The sequence below is a fragment of the Canis lupus genome, chromosome 2 (genome assembly GCF_011100685.1).
Source record: "Canis lupus familiaris isolate Mischka breed German Shepherd chromosome 2, alternate assembly UU_Cfam_GSD_1.0, whole genome shotgun sequence".
NCBI classification, from domain to species: Eukaryota; Metazoa; Chordata; class Mammalia; order Carnivora; family Canidae; genus Canis; species Canis lupus.
Window position 1 is genome coordinate 60,283,645 of NC_049223.1, and position 24,354 is coordinate 60,307,998.

Sequence of the window (24,354 nt, forward strand, 5' to 3'; positions counted from 1 at the left end):
ATCCTACTTACCTTCTTGGTCGTAACAGTTTGCAAACAGTCTGATAACATATTAAACATTCAGAACACTTTCTGTGCATATTATACATCTGCACATACAGGTATATATTCATGTGTATATATTACATATAATGCTTTTAAAGAACATAATTTGGGTCATTCTGTGGATGTCTGTGACATTTTTCTTCCCACCTAATTTATCATAGACATCTTCCCATACTGGTGCCTAGATCTTCCTCCTTTTTAACAGCAAATTGCCATTCCAACTTTTGGAAATGTAAAATTCACTTATCTATTGCCTATTCATGTCACTTAAAGTCGTCTCCAGTTTTTGTTAGAGCAAATAATGTTGTAGTGAAATTCTCAGTGTGCCTAGGTATGTGCATTTTGCGGCATGTATGTGTGTACATTTGTTCATGTGTCATAATACAATATTGAACTAGTATTTAGTAAGTGAATACTCTGTGCCAGGCAGTATTTGAAGCACTTTACATATATGAACTCATTTCATCTTTACAATAAAGCATTAAGATATATTATTATCCCCATTCCTATTTTACATAGAGGGAAGCTGAGGCATGAAGAGGTTAAGGAGCTCGCCGAAGGCCATAGTGAAAAATTAGCAGAGCCAGGCTTCAAACCCTGGAGGTTTGGCACTCCAAAGTCTAAGTTCTTAACCAATACGATGTGCTTGCAGAAATACTTTGTGTTTTTTCCTTGTAATATGCCTTTCCTTATTAGCAACTTTGAATGTAGTTTCATATTTTTATTAACTTTATGTTCCTTCTCTAGGGAGGTGACCTGTTCGTGTCCTTTGCTCATTTCCTATAGTATTGTCTTACTATCAAATTACAGAAAATATCTCTCTGTTATACATTTTAAAAAAGATTTATTTATGTATTTATTTTAGAGAGTGAGAGTGAGTGAGTCAGGGGAGAGGCAGAGGGAGAAGGAGAGAATCTCAAGCAGACTGCCTAGGGAGCATGGAGCCTGGTGCAGGGCTTAATCTCACAGCCCTGAAATTATGTATGACCTAATCAGAAATCGAGAATCAGACACTTAACTGACTGAGCCACCCAGGTGCCCCTACTCCTTGTTTTACTTTATTAAATTTTTTTCTAAGCCTGTTGCTTGTATTTTTACCTTGTTTTATTTTAATATTACCAAGTTTTGCTTTATGGACTGAGGTATGAGAAAGCCTTTCACTACGTCAAGTTTACAAGTATGGTTTCTCATATTTTCTCCTACTACTTTTAATTTTTTTGAAGTTTTGATCTTTAACCTATGTGGGATTTACTTGGGTTTGTGTGTGAAATAAAAATCAAACTTTTTATTTCTGGTAACAACCACAGGTTCCTTCTGTAAACCATCCATTCTTTTTTCTCCATGGTTTGATATAACCATGATATATGATTTGATATATGGTTTGATATGACCTTTGCCTAATGCTATTTCCGCCTACACATGTCTCTAAATTGCTGGTTCTTTGGAATATGCCATTTGTCTAATCCTCCAACATTACAGTTTTAATCATTAGTATGTAAAAGAAAGCTTAAATCTTTTAAATTTTGAAAAATAATCTCTATCAAATACTCTTAATCTTAAATTATAAAAGCAACATGGACTTATATTAACAAATGCAAATCATTTAGAAAGGTATAAAGTTGTGGTAAAGAGAGATGTCTATGTCCTAGTTTCCAGAAGCTGTGAATATGTTCCATTACATGGCAAGGGGAATTAAGGTTGCAGATGAAATTAAAGTCACTAATCAAATGAGCTTAATTAGGGATATTATCCTGTATTATCCAGGTGCACCAGTGTAATCACAAGGGGCTTCAGATGTGCAACAGAGGGGCAGCAAGGTCAGGATCAGAGTGATGCAATGTGAGACAGATCAACTGAGCATTGCTGATTGCAGGCTTTGCAGGCAACAAGGCCATAAGCCAAGGATAATGATCTTTGTTTTTTCTGAGTTGGACTCTTTTCTCAGTTTTATGTTCTCTTCTTTCTTGCTTCTCATTTGCGCGGATCACATCTTCCCACAGCTTTCTAAAGAACTATTCATGGAAGTAAAATACTTTCCTCTGAAAATGTTTTTATGATAGGTGTCACACTTTTCCAAAAGCTCTATTTTATACTCTGATGGTTCCTGTTTTATGACAGCCTGTTCTTGTTTCATAGATGTAGCATCAAATCTTATTTCTCTGAGGTTATTAATAATTTGATGGATCTCTTTTTTTATTTGCTTTATTTTTAATTTGGTAGCATCTGGGAGAAATCCAGACAACAAATATATGTAAGTATTATTAACCACACTTTAAATTTGAGTAAATTCTGGGAAAGCCAGAATTTGAACATAGGCCTGTTACCGAAGTTTGTTTGGCAGATAAAACAAGATGGCAAAGTCACCACCTTGTTTTATCTGCCTTCCAATAGATTTGGGGAGCCATTATGAGGGTTTTTCTCTTTTGCTAGCCAGTGGGGGAAGTTTGCAAAATTAACCTCATGAATGACATTAGGGTTTGTTTTTTTAAAAGAGATTTCCTAGACTTCACTTTTATAAGTTACAATTATATTCAAAACCTAGGCCTATAGTTAGTTTCTTATTGGTAGTATAACAAATCACCACAAACTTAATGGCTTCAAACAGTAGATATTTATTCACTTATAATTCTCAAGGCCAGAAGTTCAAAATGAGTCTTACAAGGCTAAAAATCTAGGCATTGGCAGAGCTGGTTTCTTTTAAAGGCTCCAGGGGACAATCTGTTTCTTGCTCTTCCAGATTCTGGTGGCTGCTTTTGCTCCTTGGCTAGTGTTAATAATTTGATTTTAAACAATACTCTCTTTCGTTCTCTGCCTGGTCTTGGTTTCCTCCAGATCCCATTTTCCTGCTTGCAGGTGTTTTTCTTTCATGTTGGAGGATCTCCTCCAAATGTATTACTTCCATGCATATTTCTTTAGAGAGCTGTGGGAGGGTGGGCCCCACAAAAATGTTTTGTGGTCATTGGCTATATAATATGTAAGATGAAGTTCCTAAAAAAGCTGATTGGAAGCTCTGTGTATGTTTATGGAACTTGTTGATAGATGAGTTTCACTTTGCGATGATCAAGTGAGATCAAGAGTCAGACACTTAACTGACTGAGCCACCCAGGCACCCCAGGGACGTCTTCTTCTAATTTCCACAATGTACCCATTGACTTTATATATGGGGAATGGATTATAATCATTTCTTTCTACCAATAAAGTAAGTGACAGTGCTTAGGACAATCATTGAAGAATGTCAGTAATGTTAGACTGAGGCCAGTAAACATGCAGGACTTCTGGTGGGTATGTGCTCTCTTGAGAGATGGGAAGTTAGAAGAATCTCAGTCAAGGGTTTAGACCAAGCAGTCTAGCACTTGTTAGAGAAGAAAAAGAGCAGACATGTCCATAAGCAAAGAAATTGACTTTAGAGGGATTTGGAAGATCCTGGGTCAGTCTAACGGTTACAGATGTAAAAAGTTTCTAGAAAAAAAAATTAAGCCGAAGGAAATGAAAGGAGATTAGAATCCAGCTCCTGTAATTCTTATAGTTGAAGCATCTGAAAGGAAGCAGTTTGGGGTGAGAAGTGGGAGAAGAATGAATGTGTCCCTGAGAAAGAGGACTTAGTTCACAGAAAATCTGACTGGAGTGAAATCCTGGTGAAGTCTTGGTTGGACTTTAAGATGAACATGAGAGCTCAAGAAGCAAGGACAGCCCTGATTAAATGCCTTGTTTTTGGAGTGCTCCCTAGTGTTGAGAACACACAGCTTTATGGTGAATCTACATCCTTCTTTGTTGCCACTGAGCATTGCCTCCAGGATGGTGGAAAAAACACCCATAATCAAACACATCATCTTTCTTCTAAGCCTCCTCCACCAGCTCTGTGCTCTCCTGCACCTTATATCCTCAGGGAAGAGAGAACAGATGCACCAAGGGTCATAGAGGAAGGGGATGGTTTCAGAGAGAGATCAGTCCTAAACCCCCCCTTTGGCGAGATCCTGGTCTTCATGGTCCATGACTGGCTTGATGGCTATTACCAGTTGCATAAATGATTTATGTGCATGTCCCGTCCTACTAGTTGGTAAATACTGCAGGAGCAGATGCTACCCTTTTAAATAGTGCTATTCTCATGGTGCCATACATGCAGTAAGCAGGTGCTCCATATATGCTCACTCATGGAGACGATAGCACAGACCAAAGAGCAGGCTCATGAACAGAGACTCAGACATGCGCTGGCTGGCTCAGTAAGCAAAATGAACAGTAGCCTAGTAATGATATCATTGGCTGCCAAGTCTAACTGACTGCTAGGACTAACTGTCTTAATTGCTTATATTGCTTAATACAATATTATAGTTGTATAAAATATAACTGTGATTAGTGTACAACTTAGAATTTCTGCATCTATTAATTGAATTTGAAGGGAAGAACTCACATAGGGAATGGTTGTGGAGAAGGCAAGTAAAAAGGTGTGTGAAACCCCACCCCTGAGCCCCCCACCAACTTCTCATTTCCTGAACTGATGCACAGGAAGGTCACCCTTGTGGTCATTTTCCAGTTGTGCAAACTTCTGTGACCTCTTCGAAATTGGGTCTGATCCACCTCAGGGTAATTACAGAGTATCTTAATTAAACCAGTAAAGAGCCGAGAAGCTTCTGAAAGTTGCTGGCTGCTTGTGCTCTCAGAGGTCTGTGGAAGGGCAAGGTAATGATCTCCATGTGGAAGATTCTGGATGGAGGTGTCCTTGACCATGGATGCCTGGCAAGCCACCCCCAGAGGTTTTGCTATTGCTAACGGACTTTTCCTACTTCTCCTGGGGCTTCCAACCTCTTGGTTTGGGATTTGCTTGTCCTCTTCCTCAGGGCCTTAGTTCAACTATCACCTCCTCAGAAAGCCTCTCCTGGGTCTCCATTTTCTTTCCCATGGATTATCTCTCCTCCTCTCTAGGCTGCAAGCTTTGTCTTGCTATCGCTCTACTCAGCTTCATCCATCTCGGTTGAGTGAATAAGTGAGACTAACCAAAGCAGGCCTAGATTGTTCTAGATGGGAAGAAGTGTGCACTTTTCCTTGCATCTCACCTGGAGGCAGCTGCCATCAGAAGTACCTGTGGCACCTTGTAATGGCTTCAGATCCGGAACCACATACTGCTTGAGGAAGGAGTGACATTGGGATCCTTCTAGAGAGGAAGATTCTGTGTTTCTATTTTCCTCCCATTCCTCCTCTCCTCACTCCACATCTGTGGTCCAGCTGTGATGAGTGTTCCTTTTGGAGGAAAGTGTGTAGCTCAGTGCTCTGGGGTTAGAAGTTGACCCATGGTGTCAAATAATGAGAGCTCATGTTTATGGTGTATTTGCTGTGTGCCAGGCACCATGCTTACATGTGCAACATGCACGATCTTATTTAATTCCCACATGAGGGTAGAGTACCTCCATTATTCCTGTTTCATGAGTAAGAAAACGGAAGCTCAGAAGGCAAGTTCATTGATTCACAAACGCGATTCATGAACTAGGACTTGGGCCCACGTCTGTCCAGTGCCAGCGCTTCCCCTGGTAAAGTCATGCTCTACTTTTTCCATGGTCCTGTTCTCCCTCCCATTTCTGCATCACAGAATGGCTGGCTGGAGTCATGACATCTCAGAGGAAGGAAAAAGCATGGGGGTCATCTCTCCCATCCAACTCTCGTTGGCACAGAGGAGAAATGACATTTCCAGCCCCCGATCTTTTGTAGCGTGAACACCGCACTGAGCAGCTCACTCCTCACAGGGCTGTGGGACTCGTATCTGCAGCTTCCCCAGGCAAAGAGGGGCATGAAAGCCAGCCACAAAGCATTTTTGGCAAATGCACACACTCCTTGGTCCATCGGATAAAAGAACCTGTAGTCTGGAGTAACCTAATTAAGTATAGTGTGCAGCCTGAGAAAGATCCTGGAGGGACCTACCCTGACAAGTATTTCCTTCTGACATACCATTAATGCAAAACACCTAAGATGCTAGTGGCCCCAGAGCCCCCGGGGTCCCTGGGCTTGGTGTTAAATGCAGCCCTCCAAAGCAGCCCAAGACTACAAGACAGTGTAGGATAAAAACAGCAGGACCCAGTTCCAAGATTTGCTGTACAGAACAAATTCTGGGCTGAAATCACAAGACATCCCCCTCCCCCCCACTGCTCAAGTTCATCTACTCCTCCAGTTCCTTAAGCTTGAAAAGATTTGAGGGCCAGGGGAATACCATCGAAGTAAGTAGGTTTCACATCCTGGTGATGTTTTTGTAGCTGCCACATGTGGCCCCGTGTTAAGTAGGTGAACATTTCTGCTTGCTGGCAGCCAAAGTCAGCCCTCACCTCCCATGGAGCTCCTCCTGACTTCAAAAAGCATTCCATGGGGTTGCAGAGAAGAGGAAACGGAGGACAGGGTTACCACTTATGCTGCCTGAATTCATTTTCTATCCTTGTGCTCGCTGCTCCTTAGAGCCATGCAGGAGACAGAAGGGCAGAGGAACTTGAGGGTTTTTCTTTCGATAACATGCTAGAAGCCCTGATATGTGAGTGAGAGATTGGATTCTCTTAGAAGCAACATTTTTAAAAGCATCACCCAATGCAATTTCAATAGGGAAGGTCCATGTACCAGAAGCACAAGGTATGCTGAATCAGTTAAAAGAAATCCTTGTTACACATAAAAGCTTATCTCTTTTCCTCTCTCAGGAAAAGAACAGCCACTTGGAGTGTTTGCCACAGTATGACAATTCCACCAGTGGCACGCAAAGCCGGCCTGACAAGGCACTGCTTATGGAAAGGCATAAAATGTGCCATTTACAAACCCTCACTGTGCATAGCTGGAAAGCATGAATGAGACTAGAATAAATATAAATTAGCCAGACACCCCCTGATCTCAGAAGTCTTAATGCTGGCTGGCCTGTCAAATTTTTAATTTTTGTTTTACCTTTTGCCTGTGAGTTTCTCAGAGCTCAAAGGGATCGTTCCAGTCTTCTCCATAGTTTTTCATATTCAACATAAACCAACACAATCCATATTTTGTTCCATTTTCTATTTTGCATGAAAATTTAAAGTAATATAGGAATGGATTTTCTTTTTTAAATCTGCAAACTTTGGGCAGAACTTTTAGCACAGTACAATAGGTTACTGCATGAGCCAACTTAACCCCAACGAATTGGATCTTAGCATACTCTGTTAGATTGAGTGAACAGTGGTTGACTGATTTTTACTTTAGAATGTAGTCAGGCAACAGCCGTTTGTGCACTTCACGGTGCATAAGGAACCGTGTTAGATGCTGTGGGCATCACGTATGTAGGAGGAAATGAGCCTCTCTTCTGTTTTCCTACTGCAGTGATATATATTGAGTCTTGGATCAGACTGGATTATGATTCTCCTGGGGAGTAGAAGAGTGGGACCCTCTGAGCAGCCCCTGCTCCTCGAACTGTCACACAGTGGTCTGAGCCTGACTTGAGTCGGTCCCTTTGCCCCTCCCCCTTCTGACTATGCCAGGGTGGGGGTGGGGGACTGTGACTGATGTTTCTCTGCATGAAGCCAACTGGCCCATTTGGGGCTTAAACTCAGGTTCTTAGACTTCTTAGCACCTTTCTTTAGACAACTTGGCACTTTGGATGTAAATGCTAATTGTTAATCATTAGCAATGGCTTTCTCTAATGGAGTTACCTAGGGAAGGGGCTCACCCTTAGAGCATGAGCTTGATCTTTGGTATAGAAGCAAGCAGAGTTGGAGTGTTATAGGGCCGATAGGTCCCCTCTTGCATTCCAGGGTACAGCTCAGTGGACAGTGCACCCCTTGACCTAGCATACTCCCAGATAGTATGCACTTATCAGTGGCTAAATAGTACTTAGAGATTGCAAAGCCATGGATGCAAATGTGTGAGGTACAACCCAATTTTTTGGTGGTGACCCAAAGGCTGCCATGGTAACTTTTGAGGAAAAACTTGTCTTCTCTGTAAATGTGTGATCCTATGGGTTAGTCAACTCGAATTAGAGCAACCTGAGAAGGGATTCAGCTGATAGACTTTGTTAGCTCAAGACAGAATGTTTTCCTTATGTTCTTGAATAACAAAGCTTGAATGTCACAAGACATGTATGTTTAAAGAAAAACATTTACTTTTTAGTGAGTTCAGAGTTGCTGAGTTATGATACTAAAATACATGCCGTATGCACAGGAAGCTGAATCTTTGAGAGGCCTTAAACCTATAAGAGGAGAGTCAGAAGGGCCCATTAACCAATTTCCAGATCTAATTAGTAACCTCACAGCACACTTACCCCGACCCTTCTCCCCACATATTCAAACAGTGTCCCTCATTCACTCTGGCACTCCTCTCTGAGCGCAAATGTGTCATCAGAATCTTTTTTCTTCTCCTCCTCCTTCTTCTTCTTTATTTATTTGAAGGGAGGGAGGAGAGGCAGAGGGAGAGAGAGAGATTCCTGAAGCAGACTCCCCACTGAGCACAGGGCCAGACTCAGGTCTTGATCTCAAGATCCCATGATCATGACCTGAGCTGAAATCAAGAGTTGGCAGCTTAACCAAATGAGCCACCCAGGCACCCCACATCAGAACCTTTCTTAACACAAGAGCTCAAAACAGGTGATTGGAACTGGCCCTCAAGAATGACATTTATATGCCAGCTCTGATCAAGGTAGCTTCAATCAAGGAGATTTCAGTGTGCCACTTGTTTTGATCCACACTGGTTTGTGTTTGGATATTCACACCTGCTTTGCCTCATGACTTTTGTGTATTTACCATCCATGGTGTCGATTTCCACCCTACACTTACTACACAGGCTCTGATAACTACCTAGAAGGAAAGGAGCTTTTCCAAGTCCTGTGCAATTTCACATCACAATAGATGCAAGGTAATAGTCACTGACTTTTAGCCATGTTAGCTAGACCTTCTGAGTTTGAAAAGTGAACCATGTTCAATCTTTTAATTAAAGTTTCATGAAGTCTATTGATTGGGAAAGAAGCGTTTTTGAAATTAGGTTTGAATACCTCAGGGTACATGTTCTTCAAACCCAAATAAAGGCTCTATGTGTATGTATTTGTGCGTAGTCACAATTGAACGAATAGTAAAACCCTTTTGAGCACTTATTATTTGCCAGGTACTACGCTAATCATTTTACACGTATTTGGATTCGCTTTCTAGGGCTGCCATAATAAAATGCCACCAACTGGGTAGCTTCCACAGTGGAAATGTATTTGCTCATACTTATGGAAGCTAGAAGTCTAAGATCAAGGTGTCGGCTGGTTTGATGTCTGCTAGGGCCTTTCTTCTTGGCTTATAGATGGCCATCTTATCCTCATGTCCTCATGTGGTCTTTCTTCTGTGCGTGTACATCCTTGGTGTCTCTGTGTGCCCAGATCTCCATCCTTGTTAGGACACCAGTCATAACTGGATTAAGGCCCACCCTAACAGCCTCCTTTTTTCTTAATCAACCCTTAAAAGCCCCCGTCTCTAAATATAGTTACATTCTGAGGTCTTGGGGGTTTATTGTTCATTGTTAGCTTCAATCTAACAGTGTTGAAGCCTCAAAATGTTTGTACTAAGGGTGCTAATGCTAACAAACATCATCTCCATTTTAGAGATAAAGAAATGGAGGTTCATAGAAGCTGAGTCATTTGCCTGATGACTTTCATGTAGCAAGACTGGCATAATATTTGCGTATTCTGTATTTCTAATTTTTTTTTAGATTTTATTTATTTATTATTTATTTATGAGAGACACACAGAGAGAGGCAGAGACATAGGCAGAGGGATGCACAGGCTCCCTGTGGGGAGCCTGATGCAGGACTCGATTCCAGAACCCTGGGATCATGACCAGAGTCAAAGGCAGATGCTCAACCACTGAGCCACCCAGGTGCCCCTCCATATTTCTTACTCTGGTGTATGCCATAAGGGCTATAATTTTGTTGATATAATAAATTTTATGTTTTTGTTAATTTTTAATTTTTAAAAAGATTTATTTTTATTTCTTTGAGAGTACTCACACAAGCAAAGGAAGGGGCAGAGAGAGAGGAAACAGAGAATCTTAAGCAGGCTCCATGCCCAGAGCCTGACATGGGGCTTGATCTCACAATGCTGAAATCATGACCTGAGCCAAAACCAAGAGTCAGACACTTTACCCATTGTGCCACCCAGACGCCCTAATGGAGTGAATCTTAAAAGGCCTATTGAGACTTCTAGATTTCTTCCAAAGGAGGTGTATGTAGCAAGGTTATTAATGGAGCTTCTTCCCTTTACCATTTGTGTGACCTCTGGCAGGTCACTTCACCTCTCTGGCCCTTGATTTTCTTGTCTACAAAAGGAAGGGTAAATAATAGTACCTGCCTTAGAGGGCTGCCACGAGGAGGATGTCCTTATAACAATGTCAGTACATAGCAGGCATTAAATATGTTGGTAGCTATTATTTATGTGTTGTTATTCTGAGAAAGATGTATTTTCACAATGGGACAAAGTGGTTATTATCACTCCATTCTAACGTTTGAAAGTGTTATTACATCCCAATTATTTGGAGTCACATAGTATCACAGTTTTAAATATTATCATTTTTTAGTATGTCATGTCATTTACATTGGCAGCATGTCAGAGACTGGTGTAAGATGTCAAAAGTGATTTAGTTCATTGGCTGTGTGTCATAAATGTGACACAGCACTGAGAATCAGACGGACAGTACCTGCTTGTAACACGTGCTGGGTGTACCAGTGGGTTTTCCTTGGAAGTAGGTGACATGCCAGGCTGGTGTAGCAGCTGAATGCTTTTTCTGGGGAATCCTGAAAGACCATAAGATATGATAATTATTCCCTAAAAAAAAAAAAAAAAAAAAAAAAAAACAGTTTTTAAATGGCCTGACACAAAATGGCTCTGCAGTCACTCTGTTACGCTGAGGTCTAAACAGTAGAATGTTGTAGAATGAGGCCCACTGGAGCCCATGCTGAGTGGTACAAGGTGGCTTATCTTTTTAAACAAAGCCTTTTGTGCTCTTGGTCTTCCATGTTTAAGAACAAACTGAAATCAAATCGATGAACTAAGGAATACAAGAAATGCTTTATCTATCCTTAGGTTAGGCTATGCAAGAATCTGTATATTTGGTTATTATTTTATGAATATTGCTTTTTTATTTAGATAAAATACTTGAAATAAATGACCCAACTTACCAGTGTGATTGAGTGGTGGAGTGAGTGAGCCCTGTATTTACAGGCTTCGTGCTTACAATGACATGGAGAGTACAGTCAGGAAACTAGAAAACAGAATGCAATAGCATATTACCTGGTTCTAAGGTTGCAAGTAATGTTCCCAATTTTTTATCTTTCCTTCTTTCACCCAGCAGTTAAATATTAATCACATCATATTTAAAAATATATTGTCTATTCCTGAAATTATATGTACCTTGGATATATTTAACCAAACTAAAGTCAACCTAATCAAGCAGTAGTTACACATATGGCAGCAAAACAAATTAGAGGGATATCCTATTAAAAGAGAAAGATAGACACCATCACTGTGAAGTATTGTTGCAATTTGCTATTGTTGTTCGCTGCTGGTACAAGTCCAGGAAAGTACTGTGATGTGTTTCTGTCCAGGTGTCTCACTGGAATGTGACCACATGGGAGTGTTGACCAGGCCTTTCTGGGCAGGTTCCCACTGCCCCATGATGCTGCCTGTCAAATCCCAGGACCTGGTTTCTTCCTTTGGTAGATAGTCACACTGACAGGCACACTAGCTCACACCATCACAGTGCTTCACTCCCTGAAGACGTGGTGACCCCACAACGTAACAAGCCTAATGGTTGAACAGATAGGGAGTTATTGGCTTTAATTGCACAATTCTATGTGTTGAGCAAGTCGTATTTTTTAAAGACTGTACTCCTCAACTCCCTTGCAATTAGTCTGGGACTACATGACTAGTTCCAGCCACTGGTAAATGGAGATGGCATGTGTCCCTTCCAGAGAAAGCATAGGTGACTACAAGCATAAGCATGGGCACTCAGCACTCTGTCTTCCCATCATGGCAACCTGTGTTGAGCTGGCAATGTCAATTCAATAATAGAAGCTGGATTGTGGAGTCTTACGTGGAGGACCACCACCCTAGTGAACTCACCGAACTCACAGAGGACTTAATGTGAGTTCAATAGACCTGTATTGTATATAACCACTGGACTTTTTTATGCATAGCCCAGCCTATCCTGACTAGTGCACTGAGTCTCATAGGAAATAACTTACCTGGTCATGATTTCGTGGATGCTGATCTAGAACTCCTGCTTAGGTCTAAAAGCACTCTTTATCCATTCTAATATTATCTCTTGGTTAGAACAGGGAAATGTGACATTGCATGCCCCTAGAGTATGCTGGTATAGGACATTATACTCTGATTCTGTCTTCTTCCTTCTCACCAGTCTGTGAGTGATGATCAGAGGAAACCCAATTGGTAGCCGGGTTGATGGATGTCTGAATAGTATTCATTCTACTAACCCCAGATGGTTTAATTTAAATTGCCCATCTCTATTCATCAGCTGGATTCATCTTATGACCAGAGGGCTTGAGTGGGTTAAAGGACGGAGTCAGAGCCTTGGATTAGAGAAATCACATGTAAGGTCCATGTGGGTCTGGGCTTATAAAATTTTAATTCCTCTAGAGCTTCTAAATGATTCCGAAGGGCATCACACTAGTTCTATGATGGGATTGGAAAGATGGCTGTGTTGCCCAGGATGGAGTAAACCAGATTTGTAGATAGTTATTCACAAAGAGCTGATGATTTATACTGGACCTTCATTCATGTGTTCATTTACTGGGCATTTTTAATGTCTCCAAGTATTAAAAAAAGAAAGATCAATAAAACCAGTGCCCTTGCCCAGCAGGAGCCAACCATCTTGATGTGGATTCTGACAAGCGAACAATTATAACACAGCGTGATAGATATTACACTCTATAGAGACAAGCATGGAGTGCCATGTAATTGCCAAAGCAGGCCCCCTGATTCAGCTGGACTGGCCTGGAAGAGGCAGGAAGGTCTTCCCACAGGAGCAGCCCAGCAAGGCCTTGAAGGCCAAATGGTCCAGCCAAAGAGCTATGTATAAAATTATAAAGCCGGTGGCATTCCGACCTCAAGATTCTCTAGGGTGGCTGATCCTTAACTTCCTGGTCTTGAGCCCACGCAGTCCATGAATAGGTCTCAGGTGTCTTATAAAACCCCAAAATGAACCCAGAATTTTGTGTGCAGCTAAATTTTTCTGACTATGCTTTCCCCAAATTCCTGAAGTTTTCTATACCCTCCAAAATTGCTCACCATTGCCCAGAGGACACAGCAGTTCTTTGGGAAATCTAGCTGCTTTGTGGTTGAGAAATCTGCTTGCCTGTGGAAATCCAGTGGTGAAGATAAGCTTATGGAGAATAATGTCACTCCAAAGAATTTTCCACAACATTCTTACATCTGGGACCTAATAAAACAAAATGGCTTGTAATGTCAATGCCAAGGTTTTGCTTTCTCTCTCTCTCTCTCTCTCACAGACACACGCACACACAAACACACACACACACACACACACACACACACACCTCTTTTAGAAAATTCAAAAGATAAACATATAATTATATGAAAAGGTTTTCTCCCATTCCTCAACCTTATCACAAAGTTAAACAATCTTAGCTGCTGCTTATATTTTCGGGGGGAAAAAAGTCAATCATAGACCAATATATACATATTTTTGTTTAACCTAAAAACATCAAATTGTACATACTGCTCCATCTCCTGCTTTTCTGTTCTTTGTCTCTCCATGACTGGTACATCTCAGAAATCATTCTGTAGCAGCATGTGCTGGTCTGGATGATTCTCTGGATGGCTGCGACGGTCTTCTCGCAACCCTTCTTGTTGGGTTGCACTGTCCCAGCTGCCCAGCCCTCTGGCGTGATGCTCCTTGAGGTTGCTTCCAGACATCCAATAACGCCAATACTGTCGCACTGTGTATTATCCTCATCCATCTAGTTTAAGGCACTTTTGCCAATATTTTCCTAGATTAAATTCCTCGCAGGAGAGTTGTTGCTTTAGAATGTAAGTGCCTTCACAATATTGGTAAATATTACCAAACTGCCCCTCAAAACAGCTGAAGTGACATTATCACCCCTGCTGGACGAGTACACCTGTGTCTGCACACTACTGATATTACCGAACATTTTAAATTTTGCCAACTAGATTGGTAAGAACCATTCTTTCACACTCGCTTTGATTTGTATGCCTTTAATTATGAAGAAGATTGAGCACCATTTTATACATTTATTCAGTTTGTATTTTTTACAACTCCGCGTGAATTGCCTATGCATATCCTTCGTCCACTTTCCCACTGGGTGTGTATTTTTCAAACTGAATTATTAAAACCCTTTGTCAATTAAGGAAACGAGCCAACAGCTTCACATGTCCCTAATAGCTTCCCCAACTTATCTTTTGTCTTCTGCCTTTATTTAGAGTACCTGGGGCCATGTTAAGTTTTTAAATTTATATGTATTTAAATTTATCAACACCCAAAAAAGCTGTTGAGAGTTGAACCAGGTCTCACGGTCCCTTCAAGTCTAAAGAAAACCGTAATTAGCTAGTTATACTAAGGACCACACAGCCTAAAGGAATGCGTGCCCAGAGGTGGGTCTTTGCTGACTTTGGCAGGTGTAGGGCAGCTCTGTTGTATAGGACTAACAATTGATACGTCTCTCCTGTAAAAAAACGTTACTCTGAATTCCAGCCGCTAAACAGTTGCTACTGCAGTCAAGATATGATTTTTAAAAATGACTTTATTGTTGCCAGAGAAGTCATATAGTTCACTGCAGTGATTGGATTTTTAAATCCAGTCTGTTAAATCATGCCTATCACTCAAAAATGTGCTGGGTGAGTCCTTGAATGTCTGGGGCGGAAGGAAAGTGATTCGCAGAGGGTTGCACCTCCCTAGAAGGCTTGGTGAACTCAAGGATACTCTGAGACTTCATGGGGGAGTGGGGAGAAGAAAATAAGAAATTGGAAAGAAGATATTAAGTTACTTTCAGGTCGCTTTAAATAATTTATAATCTAGTTTTCAACTTTTGGTGAAACATGGATCTTTATCCTTATAAGTTTTTATAGCTATAGAACTTACACTATTAAGGAAAACTCAGTCATCTAAATTATAGAGCTTCTCAACACCTTGATATGCAGATGAATCACCTGAGGATCTTGTTAGAATGCAAGTTCTGATTAGGGTGGTCTCCAGAGAGAGCACGCGCAGGGGGCAGAGGGAGAGGAAGAGTGCGGGACTCAATCCCAGTACCCCAGGATCATGACCTGAGCCGAAGGCAGACGCTTAACTGACTGAGCCACCCAGGGGCCCCTCAAAGACATACCAAAAAAAATAAAATAAACAGAATCTGAATTTTCCTCCTATGTTTGCTGGCTTCTGCTTCCTTCCTTCTTTCTTTCTCTGGGCACGTGATCAGATAGTATTTCTGTACATGCAAACACATGCTTCATATATGTATTCGTGTTTCTGTTTTCTAAAACATTAATTGAGCAATAGGCCATTGTTACAGAAACCAGAATGTACTTCATGACAAACCATTGGGTACAAGGCAAAACACTGACAAATTGATACTTTCTTGCTTGGTCACGCCTGATTTAAGGGAATGAACCCCAAATAGGCAATGTGAATTGGAAACCGACTTCAACCACATTTAAATCATTCTCCTTGAAAATATTAGCAGTTGAGTGTGCAAACCAATATTTATTTTCTAATCAAAGGTCTGCGGCGGATGGTTTATAAATGAGAGAAATGAGGGAAGAATGCTTCGAGATGTTTCTCGTAATAGGAACGGAAAGGGGATATTTTATTTCTTTAAATGGCAGACACGGGGCCTCAACTAAAAAAAAAAAAAAAAGAAAAAAAATTTCATCCCGCTCCGGTTTCTGTATGAGAAACTGACCATCATTTGAAAGGCCAGGGCCCGTGCTTCTGTGGCACCGGTTATAATAAATATTATTCAGTGGGAATAAAAGTTGAAGATCCAGCCACATTAAGGGAGAATCTATTAACAGAATAATTGTATGGCAAGGACCCCTGAAGAAAAGCTTCCAAAATTCCATTATCTTAACTGTCACTCGCCACTTTGAGTTGTCTTGGTGCTGTGTGTTTTCATGAATTACCCGAGCTGTTTGTTTTTGCTTTATCCGTCATCACCCTGTCAGCCGGGCCATTCATAACAACTTTTGGCAGCTCATCAGGGGAGTTCAGAGCTTGAATAGGCCCCTATCCACTCTCACACCTCATTGTGTGAAACTGTTTACTAGCATTGCCTTTTTCTGTAAATATTACAAGCAGGGCCCTGAAGGAGAGACGTGTGAAAACAAAATGGCCTACCCTTGTCGCAGCTGGCTGAGCTAGCAGATCTGGGTTGGCCGAGACGCTGCAAGTCCCTGCGTTTCACTTACTCAGCCCAATAATACCTAGTCACCAGTCTTGAAGTCCCGTGTATGCTAGTTAATTAGACAATATTTAATTTGACTTAACATTTGTGTCAGCTTGGTGGAAGTGAGACTTTGTAATTAGGGAGTGCAGAGCGGCTTCCTGTCACCGTTCTGCACCCGTATTCTAAATTAAGGCACACTTTTGCAGTGTATTGTCACACTTGATGTGCTGGGTTCCCCCCGCCCCCCGCACTGTCTTTCATGCTTGACTAGTAACAAGGTGGCCCAGAATATACAACCAACAGCAAATGGACGCCGTCCCCCAGACGTAGCGGCCCAAAGTTTCTGCATGATTCACCCACCAGAAATAATTCCCTAGCTGAAGAGAATGTCAACAATTCTCCATGGAAGCTAAGATCACCAGCCTGCAAATGGGTATGATTTTTTTTTTCTTTTTGGTCTTTATTTGTACTGAGGTTAGATATGCACAGATTCTCAAAGTATCACATAGTCTAAATTTTGGGAAGAAAAATAGCAGTCTCCCCAGTTCCTCTTCCCCAGAGGCAACCACTTTCAGCTCTTGTGGCAGATTGTTTAGAAATTAATTTCACAGTGAGAAATAGCCTGTTTCGCTTTGCCTATTTTTGAATGTTCTATGAATGGAATCATATTGTTGTAACTTGCTCCTTTCACTTACCATTAAGGTATTCTTTTTAAATTACTCCTTTTTTTAAGTCGAAGTGTAATTATGTACAATGCAATGCACAGATTTGAAATGTACAGTTCAATGAGTTTTAAATGAATGCACCCACCTCACTGTACACCCATCCAACTGTGGGGTATTTCCATTACCCCAGAAACTTCCCTGGTACACCTTTGCAGTTGATCCCCCTCCATGAAGCAATCGCTTTTTTTCTACCATCACAGACTCCATTTCCCTTCTCTAGAACATCTTTGATGGCATCATACAGTAGGTACTTTTTTGCATCTGGCTGCTTTTGCTCAAAATGATGTTTTTAAGACTCATGCAGAAATCTATTCCTTTTAATGACCGAATGACGTTTCCACTGCAGAGTATACTATCATTGGTTTACAGATGTACTTGCTGATGACCATTCCCATTGTTTCCAGTCTTTTGCTATCGGCTTCTCTTTTATTACCCAATCGGAGAAGTTCTTGTATTTCTAGACAACCTGTCCTTTGTCAGAAATGGGCTTTGCAAAAATTTCTCCCCACCTGTATTTCGTCTTTTCTCCTGTGGTGTTGCTCAATGAGCACAAATTTAAAATTTTGATTATGTCCTATTCATGATTTTTTTACAAGAAGGGCTTTTTGTGTCCTGTCAAAGAAATCTTTGCCAACCATTAGATCATACGGATATTTTCCTATGTTTTCTTTGAGAAAACATTGAACTTTATGGTTTCAGATTTTACATTAAGGCCTGACACAACCTAAGTTTTGTGTATGGTGTGAGGTAGAAAGTAGGATCTTTTTCTTTCTTTCTTTCTTTTTTTTTTGTAATTTTTTAATGGATATACAATTATTCTAACGTGATCTGTGGCAAAAACTTTCCTTTCCCCAGTGGATGTGTGCACGTGTGTGTGTGTGTTTGTACATGTGCCTTTTATGAAAATCAACTGACCATATGTGTCGATCTCATTCAGGAATTTATTCTGCTTCATTGACTTGTTTATCTGTCTTTATGTAAACAGTATAGTGTCTTAATTATTGTGGTTTCATAGTAAGTCTGGAAAGCTCACAGTGTAAGTCTTCTAAATGTGTGCTTTATGTAAGGTTCTTTTTCCTATTCCTCCTTTTTTGCATTTTCATAGACATTTGCAATCAGTTTGTTAATTTCTACTAAAAGATTCATGAAATTTTCATTGGGATCACACTGACTCTATTGATCGATATGGGCAGAACTGACACTTCAGCAATATTAACTTTTCCAATCCCTAAGCATGTCACATGTCACATGGCTTATGGAGTAGGTTTTGGGATATGAGTCTTGCATATACTTCCTTAAATTTATTTTTGGGTAGTTTATGTTTTTCCTGTGATTGTAAATAAACTGCTTTCTGATTTTATCTTCTAATTGTTCACTGGTAAAGAAAATTGAAATATAATTAACATTTTACATATTGACCTTGATTCCTAAGACTTCACCAAATTTGCTTTCAGTTCTGGAACTTTGGACATTGAAATTTGGTAGATTTCTTAGAATGTTTTCTATATATATGATCATGTATATCTTTTCCAGTTTTGCTTTTTTTTTAATTTGTAAACTTTTTCAATTTTTCTCACATTTTTTTTTTTTTTTACTAGCTAGTACCTTCAGTGTATTACTAAACAGAAGTGGAGACAGTGACTATTACTGTCACTATCATACCTCCTGAAGTAAGAAGCATTCAATATTTCCCCACTGAGTATGACATTAACTATCCTCCTTTTGTATATGCTCATTATCAGGCTGATGACATTCCTTTCATTTCCTAGTTTTTTGAGGGTTTTTTTCATGAATCGGTGTGGAATTTTGTCAAAATTTTTGCATCGACAAATTTTTTCTCTTGATTCTATTAATGTGGTGAATTACAACTATTGATTTTAAAATGCAAAACCAACCTTGCAATCCTGGCCTAAATTCCACTTCTTAGTAATATTTATCCCCATCATAAGATGCTGAATTTGATTTTTAAAATATTTTATTAAGGATTTTGTATATATTTACTCATGCACCATCTTGATCTCTGATTTTCTTTTCTTGTAATGTTTTTGTCAGGTTTCGGGAACAGGGTCATGCTGGCCTCCTAAACCAACTCAAATAGCATCTCCTTCTATATTCTCAGAGTTTGGGGTAAAGCTGATATTTGTGTTTCTCTTACAATTTTGATAGAATTTGTGAGTAAAAGCCATCTGGGCCCGGCTTTGCCTTGTCAAAAGGTTTTTAATTATGAATTCAATTTGAAAATACAAAATGAATTCTGTTTGCATTTTTCTGTTTCTTTTGTGCTGATGTTGGTAAGATGTGCTTTGCAAGGCATTTAACCACTTGTCCTAAGCTTTGAATATTTTAAAAGATTTCATCTATTTATTTGACAGGGAAGAGCACAAACAGAGGGAGTGGTAGGCAGGAGCAGAGGGAGAAGCAGGCTCCCTGCTGAGCAGGGAGCCCGATGTGGGGCTTGATCCCAGCACCCTAAGACCATAACCCGAGCAGAAGGCAGATGCCTAACTGACCGAGTCACCCAGGTACCCCTAAGCTTTGAATTTATAGGCATCCAATTATCAATGCTTTTGTCCTTTTTTTGAGAATTGAAACTCTTTTCATTATGTAATAAGCCCCTTTATTACTGGTGAAATTTCTTGTCTGAATCCAACTTTTTTTTCAAGATTTTATTTATTAATTTGAGAGAAAGAGAAAGAGAAAGAGCATGAACAAGGAGAGGGAGAGAGGGAGAGGAGGAAGCAGGGATCCCAGCATGAGGCTCGATCCCAAGACCCTGGGATCATGACCCAAGCCAAAGGCAGATGCTTAACTGACTGAGCCACCCAGGCACCCCTGAAGCCAGCTTTGATATTAATAAAGCTACTTCAGCTTTCTCTTGCGTAGTGTCTACAAGACATCTCTTTTTTTTCTCCCAACCTGGGTCTTTATATTTAAGTTGGTGGTTCTAGAGGCAGCAGATAGTAGGCTCTTATTTCTTTATCTAATCTAACGATCTAAATTTTGATTAGTGTAGTTTACATCACATGTGACTATTGAATTAAAACCTATCATCTAACCAACTGTTTTCTATTTGCTCCTTTTGTTCTTTGTGTCTTTTCTCCATCCTGCTTGCCTCCTTTTTGATTAATTGAGCCCTGTTTATGATTCAATGTTATTTCCACCTTTGGATTCTCATGGACACCTCTGAAAAAAAATTTGGTAGCTACCTTTGAGGTTACCGTATATGTCTTATATAATTAAAATCTACATTCAAATAATATTCTGTTTCATGATGAGTGTAAGGACCCCAATACAGTCCTGAATGTCTTGCTCACATTCCTGTTTTATTGCTGCCACATACTTACTCTTACATATGCCATAAAAACACAAGACTACTATGTTTGCTATAGAGAGTTATCTTCCAGAACAGTTGAAAACAATAAAAACTGGATGTTGAACTTTATCTTTAGTTATTTCATTTCCAGGGTGCTCAGTTTCTTTGGGTTGTAGATTCCAGTTTCTGTCTGCTATTAGAGTCCTTCTGCCTGAAGCACTTCCTCTAACCTTATTTACAGCATGGGTCTGCAGGCAATGAATTCACTCAGGTGTGGTTTGAGTTTGTGTTCAGCAGTCTTTATTTCTCCTTTGTTTTTTCTTTGAAAGACATTTTTGCTGGGTATAGGATTCAGATTTGACAGATTTTTATTCAATTACAGAGACATAATCCATTATCTTCTGGGTTGCATAGTTTCTGATGAGAGATCTGTGGTATTCTTATCTTTCATTTTTATTCTGCTATATCGAATGTTCTTTCTGTCCTGCCTGCCTTCATAATTTTCCCTTTGTCCCTAGTTTTCAGCAGTTTGAATATAATATGCCTTTGGTGTGGAGATTCTTATGGAAGGGTTGCATTTATTCTCCTTGGTATTCTTTCAGTGTCTTGGAATAGTTGTTTGATATCTGTCATTCATTTTTGAAGATTCTTACATATTAATTCTTATCATTTCTTCCTGGCATGCTAATTACACTTAGATCTTTTATGTATACGTATCTCTTGGATGCTCTGCTGTGTTTTGCCCTTCAAACTCCATCCTTCCCCACTGTTCTTCAAATCAATGCTGGGGCTGTTATGAATTTACTTTCCATATGTGTGAGGCTGACTAAAAAAAATTTTGTTGCTGGGACACCTGTTGCTGAGAGTCTGCCTTTGGCTCAGGGCATGATCCCAGAGGCTCAGGATTGAGTCCAACATGGGGCTTCCCCTGGAGAGCCTGCTTCTCCCTCTGCCTGTGTCTCTACCTCTCTCTGTGTGAATAAACAAATAAAATCTTTTAAAAAAGAGAAAATTTTGTTGCTGTCATCTCCTCTCTTCTTCTCCAAATCCCTGAAGATTCATCCTTTTAAAAGATCGTTTTCTGCCATTTTAGGAAGCTGAGTGAAAGTAGATGCATGTGTGCAGTCTGCCATCTTTACCAGGAGGTCAGCTTTGAATTTCATTATTTAAATTAAACTTAAGCAGTGATAAGGATGAAATTTTCTATCATCTTTGGAATGAAATAATATATTATGTTTTATTTTCTCATTTTGAAAGACTTTTGCATCCTCAGAAATAAGAGAAAAAATCACAAATAATAATAGCTAACATTTATCATACATTCTACATGCCAGTGTTGTAAATGCCATTCTTGTACTAACTTAATCCTCACAGTGACATTCCAGTCTAGACAATCTTATTATACTCAGTTTTATAGTTGAGAATAAACTGAGGGGCAATTAGATTAAGTAATTTGTCTAAACATTCAGAAATAGAAAATGATAGAATTTGGTTTCTTAACCACTCTACACTGAGTGCCTTTAGCAGATGGGAAGATTAAGGCTTTTAGGTAATATATCTTTGCTTTTGGTCTCTGGAATTCTTCATGTACTACTGTTACCTCTCTAAGAGTCATAATCTATTAATCAGCAAGTACATATGCAGTGCCTATTATGTGACCCAACTTGTCCACTGGGGGTGTAAAGAACATAGCAGGGCTATTTCCTTCAGGGAGTTTACATTTCTCCAAAGAAAAGGGTCCCCAAAATATGAAAATAAGTTTTATAGTCCAGAGGGGTATCACCATTCAGGGAAAAAAGAAACCTCGATTTGATCTGGGTGCTCAGAAACTATGGGAACACATTAAAAACAATGACAATCATTCAAAAGTTTGCTCAGCCCCTAGATTATCCAGGGAGGTTTTCACCTTTCCTTTTACCTCTTTTTGCCCCCAAATTCTTTTTTTTTTTAATTTAATTTATTTATTTATGAAAGACACAGAGAAAGAAAGGCAGAGACATAGGCAGAATGGAGAAGCAGACTCCCTGGGGGGAGCCTGATGTGGGACTTGTTCCCAGGACCCTGGGATCACATCCTGAGCTGAAGGCAGATGCTCAATCACTGACCCATCCAAGTGTCCCTATTTTCCCTAAATTCTTTGCTGTTGTACTATGTATAAGTACTTCTTCTACAGAACAAAATAAGAGGATTGTTTACAAACTCAAAAGTTCTTTATAAAAGCTGAAAATGGAAAGAGTCTCAAATTCTTGGTCACACTCAAATTCTTGGTCTACACATGTATCACCTGGAAGAGATACACACACATACACACATGTACACACACTTTATCCCAACTATTTTCCTTCCCCCATCAGGATGGTTAACGGAGAATTACCATATCTTAATGGTATTCCCTAGTATTTCTTTAGTAACTGTGAGTAAATAAAGGGTGTAGCTGATACAATATTATCTTTAGATTGGCTAGTACAGTATCTGAGTCTTCAGAGGCACCTGACTAATATTCATGGTTTCACTGATTGAAGGAATGAAATGAAAGGAAGCCAAAGGTGAACCTTCTCATAAACAATAGTGATCATGAGTCTGTATTTTGATTTGAAGAGATTTTCCTCAAGCCTCATGCATCAGCATGTCTCAGGGAGAAAGGATGCTCTGTAGGATCAAGGGACTGTATTCATTCATAGTCATGCCCCACACCCTTCCACTGCAGTGCAGTAGCTGGCAGATAGCAGATACTCAATAAATACTTGTTGGATGCAAAAATGAATCATTTGACAGTACCTACTTGGATGCTGGAAGAAGCCGATGTGCCACATAACAACCTATCCAAGGGAAAATTTCAGACAAAACTAAGAGTAACAACAGAATAAATTTTTAGGAAAAAATCTGACAAGGTAGTGGTCAGACCATCCACTTTGGGACCATGCAGATCTGGGATGTAGGACTGACTCTGCCACTTATGAGCTAGCTATGTGACCTCAGGAAAGTTGCCCAGCCTCTGCAAGTCTTCATCTCCCAATTTGTCCATGGAGGGCCATACCAGTATTTCATATTTGTTGTAATGATTAAGTCAAATATTCTACATCAGGAGCTTATGTTATGACCAACTGCCTTAAGTGCTCAACAAATGGTAAATAACTAGTTATTGTTACACAGCAATTTCAGAAGTGGAGACTATGGCCATTCAGATCTCTAGAGAATCTTGACAAAAATGGAAAAACCTAAAACGGAGGTGTCTACATCCTTCCTATGTTCCTCTTTTCTTGCTTGAGGAATTTTGAGTGACCTTCATTTGGCTGTATGGGTATGTGGAAAGGTACAGGATGGGACAGGAGTTAGAAATCCTTTCCACTTCTAGAGAAATGCCCTCTACCAAGGATTTATGCTGACAGGGCAACAGAGGCCCACCCTATCAGCTGAGAATGAAAACAGCTACAGACAATGGGATATGACACAGTAATGAGTTCTCATTTGTCAGGTGTCAGCTTGCTGATATGGTCTAAGGATATGGTGTTCAATAATTCTTAGAAATTGGTAATAACAATACCATTTACACAGCAGTTCTTCTTGCAGTTTGAAAGCACTTCCACACACACTATCTGTTTTAATTTCCACCACAATGCTACAAGGAACCTGAAATAAATACCACCACTCCCATTTTATGGATGAGTAAATACATTCTAAGAAGTGAAGTGACCAAGCCTCAGGCTACTCAGCTGCTCAATAATTGACCTAAGACTTGAACCCAAGTCCTCACTGTGGGTTCATTACTTTTTTTCCATGAAACTTTAGTAAGCTGTTTGCCTTACAGGATCCATCTATTTTGATTATGAAGTGTGCTTGCAAATGTACCAAGCCCTTAAGAATTTGTGTTTAT

At 40.0% G+C, this 24,354-nt stretch overlaps 1 protein-coding gene and 1 long non-coding RNA gene across 9 annotated transcripts in view; one reads left to right on the forward strand and one right to left on the reverse strand.

Annotated features, from left to right (window-relative positions):
* Positions 1-24,354, forward strand: part of LOC111092789 — a 60,758-nt gene that overhangs the window by 34,176 nt on the left and 2,228 nt on the right. The gene's annotated exons all lie outside the window — the stretch shown is intronic.
* Positions 1-24,354, reverse strand: part of LOC119870321 — a 54,057-nt gene that overhangs the window by 26,606 nt on the left and 3,097 nt on the right. For 2 of the 5 annotated variants that reach the window (XR_005355741.1, XR_005355742.1), the window contains exons 3-5: positions 13,309-13,459; positions 11,181-11,263; positions 10,700-10,796 (exon numbers count right to left, since the gene is read on the reverse strand). This is a non-coding gene — a long non-coding RNA (uncharacterized LOC119870321). Of the gene's footprint in view, positions 1-9,378; positions 9,397-10,302; positions 10,322-10,550; positions 10,797-11,180; positions 11,264-13,308; positions 13,460-24,354 lie in introns of those variants that run through there. The other 3 variants (XR_005355744.1, XR_005355743.1, XR_005355740.1) reach the window with 3 other exon arrangements.